The sequence below is a fragment of the Neltuma alba genome, unplaced genomic scaffold (genome assembly GCF_004799145.2).
Source record: "Neltuma alba isolate B1F8T4 unplaced genomic scaffold, ASM479914v2 tig00010082_pilon, whole genome shotgun sequence".
NCBI lineage: Eukaryota > Viridiplantae > Streptophyta > Magnoliopsida > Fabales > Fabaceae > Neltuma > Neltuma alba.
The window spans coordinates 642,498-646,863 of record NW_021635040.1 but is presented as its reverse complement, the minus strand read 5'-3'; positions in this window follow the sequence as shown (position 1 = coordinate 646,863).

The following is a 4,366-nucleotide window of genomic DNA, read 5'->3' as shown; positions in this document are numbered from 1 at the left end:
CATGCATGACATGTTATAACATTAACACATAAATGTCATGGAAAGTAAGCTAAAGCATTTCATGCTTTCATAACATATTGCCAAGGCAAAACATAACATAAACTTGTAAACATAACTTTGCAACATTTCAGCATAGCTTAGTCACATCATGGCAACACAACTACATCATGCAAGCATACATATCAAGCACACAATACAGGTAAGTTTACGACCTTGTAACATAGCTTTCTTCTTACTTTTCCTTTGATTCCCTTGTCTTTCCAACCCTATGGATTTTCAGTCAACCCCATTAAACATCCTCTTAGATGTTCCAAGGTCCTAAAGACATCAATACATGATGCAAAACAATTATTAGAATCAAGTCATCAACTTATCTCTACTTGATTCTTTCTTGAACATACTTGAACTCTAACTCTTGAGTTTCAATTCCAACCTTCCTAAAATTATTTCCACATAATATCCCCACATAATTTTGTATGTAGAATCCATTTCCAAGCTCAAAACAATCAAATTCAATCCTAACCATTCAGAGCAGTCAAGGCTGAACAGAATCACAAACTAAGGGAAAGTTGGATTTCTTGCAAAATCAACACAGAACCACTTGATTCTTGTTGTTTCCAAGCCTTTAAACATGCTTTTAACATCCATATTGTCACACCCTGATAATTTTATTCTAAATGATGAATGATTTGTGATTGACTAAGGTCAAGTAGTATAGTAGACTGGTAGAGGACCCAGGCTATGAGGAAAAATCAGGATAGGGACATAACGGTCATTTTTGAAAAGATCGGTCAAGAAAGGGTAGTATTGGAAATAATGTCCAAAATTCCTGAAAATTCCCAGAAAATCATGAAAAATAGAAAGGAGGGTACAGAATAATGTTTGAGGCTTAGAAGATAAATATAAGATTAAAAATAATTTATCAGGGAATTATTTGTAATTATTGGAATTTTTGGTTAATTAAGGAAAATTAGCCAATTTCCATTATTTAAAATATATAGAGGCCTCAAAAATTCAAGGAAAAATATGGATAAATTATGTGACATATTATCCTAATTTATAAAATTGCTTCCCACCTTTGGATGTACAGAGGTTAGCTTAAAGAATATTTATTACCGAATTATTATCGGTAGAATAGTGATTTTTGACAGAATAAAATTTAGAAAATTATAGAGGGAGGTAAAACTTGAGAAAAATTATGGATTACCCTTGGGATGAGGTGTTGAAATCAAAATTTTGTGACAGTAAATTGGACAGGATTGTTGGAAAATCGGACCGGAAATATACAAATAATCAGTGGATTGCACTGATTATTGGATGAGTCATTTTTTTTCCAATATTAAGAGTAATATTTCGGCCAAAATAAAGGGGGAGGACAAAGTTGGAATTTTTCAAATTGTTCAAGGGTATAAAGGGAAATAAGAGACAAAACAATAAAATAATATTTTATTTCCACATGAAAATCACATGGTGATTAGGTGTCCATCCATGTGTCAACTTCTTATGGTGTGTGCCCTAAGATTTGTCCATGTGTAAAGTAGAAAAAAAAACGGACGGCCGAGATCGCATCTTTTTCCCGAAGGGCATTTTTGGAATTCTGAAATATCAAAGCCTATAAATCCCCCCCTTCCATGAAGAATTCAGCCAAGGTGGTTTGCATGAGAGGGAATGTTGTGTTCTTGAGTTCTAGGAGAGAGAAAGGAAGAAAGAAGAGAGAGAAAGGGAGAAAGCAAAGTTAGACACCTCTAATCGTCGATTAAGAGCTAATTAAGGTATGTTTACCTCCCTAAGTGTTAATTATTTTTAGTTAATTATTTATTTTAGGAAGATTAGGATTAATTACCTTGATTAATTATGGTTTAGTGATAGCTAAGATTAATCATGTTATTTGGTTAAAGATTAGTAAGTAATTAAGGTTAGCTACCTTGATTAATTAGTAATTAGCAATGAAAAAAAAACCGGACCGGACCGGCCGGTTCAACCGGAAAACCGGTGAACCGGTCCTTGGTCCGGTCTGGTTGAAGGAAAAAACCGGCCTATGATAAAACTGAAAAAAACCAGGTTCAACCGGTGAAAACCGGGCAACCCGCCGGTTGGATGGGTTGTCCGGTTTAATAATTTTAGTCCTCCTATTGTTCACGAAGGCATTCGTTGCTCTTGAGGCCATCTGCGCTCTACCATTATAAGAGCAAGAGGTGATGACTAAAAATCCAGAGAATCTGGCAAAAGAAAGGGGCAGTAATTGAGGAGGGAAAAAATAATTGGAGGAGACGAAGAGTAGGGAATGAAGAAGATACCTCAAGGTGTTGAGGAGGCGGTGGGAGGGTTGAAATAAGAAGGATAGAGGTGGCGGTGGGGGCAAGTGAAAAGAGGAAGAAGAGTAAAATGATGAGCTGCTGAGCTGAGGACGAGGACGGAGAGGCGAGTAGAGTGAGAAAGTAATCCAAGGAAAGGAAGTGAAGGGACGATGGGCAATTATTTTATTATTAAAAGGAGGAATACACAGCCTGTAATTTCAGAGCAAGCACGGCAGTCCAAGTCTTCCAAGTCTTTTCTTTGGATTGATTGCTTTTTTACTATGGTACTTGATGGAGTGATTGAGGGGTAAGCCGTATGGAGATAAAAAAGGGATGATTGCAGAACAATGATTCAAGGTGGCCCACACAAAAAGCAAAAGAAAGTTCTCAAAAACATAAGAGTAAAATTTTTTTTTAGAGATTATTATTTTGTTTTGTTATTATTAATTAAATTATATTATTTTAATATGACCGGTCCGATCCCGGTCCGACCCCAGTTAGACTATTAACCCTTAACCCACTATCTTGACCGGTTCATTGTCCGGTTCGGTTTTTTGTTCCTTGGTAATTAGTGATTAGTTATGCTAATTGAAGGATGATTAATTAATGATTAATCATGTTGATTAGAGAATGATTAATGGTTAATCCATAAGGGATTAGTGACTTAATCTTAGAAGATTATGTTGTACTAATGACTATGTGACTTGAGGACCTTAATTAAATATTGGATTAAGGATTAAGGGTTAATGATTAACCAAGAAAGCATGATTAATCATGGATTAAGGAAGAATTCCAAGACCTTAATTGAGGATTAAGGTTTGGTCAAACCAAAGTCAAAGGGTTAGGAACGGTATACAGAAATTATAAATTGAAAGGCACAAGGGTAGCATTGTATAGAGAAAGAATTGTATATTGGATATGGAATTTACCATACCCTTACTGTATGGTTGATAGGCAATTTTCTGGAAACCTAGGAGGATCTCCAGCAAGGAAACAAGGAGGAAACATTAAGCGTGGAACTGAGGTAGTGTGAACTGCAATTATTTTGTTGATTTGCATTTGGTGTTTCTGCTATGTGTGTTTATGTGCCATGAGAATGTTTATGTACAGATGATGTGAACTCCTTGCAATGTATGCCTTGGCTCTTGCATGATTGAGTTTTGACCAGAATGATTATATGCTCCATGATATGATGACATGGATACAGAATGATTATGGCATGGCATAAAGACTAGCAATGTTATTTTACTGCATGTAGCATGACATCTTATGCATGTTGACTTGATGGTTGTATGTTCAATGCTACTGGGATTTCTATGAAATCTCATTCCTCCTATAACATGATATCCTAGGTGCCACTACTGCCAAGGAGAAGGGAAAGGAAATAATCATGGCTTGAGGAAGTTATGAATTATGTATTGTATTATACGGTTTTGAACCTTTCTCTTTCAAGCCATGTAAGCATACTCTGATCATGAACACATGATATGATAACCTTTTTGAATGTATATTAATGGTAGAGTAGCTTTATATGTGATTATGGTATGATTATAGTGAAAAACGAAATGCTGTTAGAACTAGTGAAAAAGGGGATAAAATGGTCTAGATTTGACCAAACTTTGACCAACGAAGACCCTGGTCAATTGGTTGAATTTTTCCCTGAAATTTGGCATGCAAATAGATCTTATTTTTCCCTTTAAAATGAGTGGTAAAGTGTCCCAATCGGAGCTCTGTGTAAGAAGTTATGCCCTTCCGAAGTTAGGCAAAAATCCTGGAAAATAGAAAAATGACCAAATGAACAGTATTTTTGGAAATTAAAAACGGATGCGTTTCTGATTAAATTGGAACCTGAGGTCATTTTTCCTTGATAGATGATGTTAAGAGCTTCGAGTGAGACTTGAAACGACCTTGTTTTGATTTTTCTAGAATTAGTTATGATTTTTCAAAGTTATGCCAAGTTTAAGGTTACAATGAATAGTAATGCGGGAACAGAATTTTTCAAATTCAGGTTTTTCAACCTGGTAACCTTAAATTGCGCTTCCGAATGTCTTATCTTGGCACAATATAAG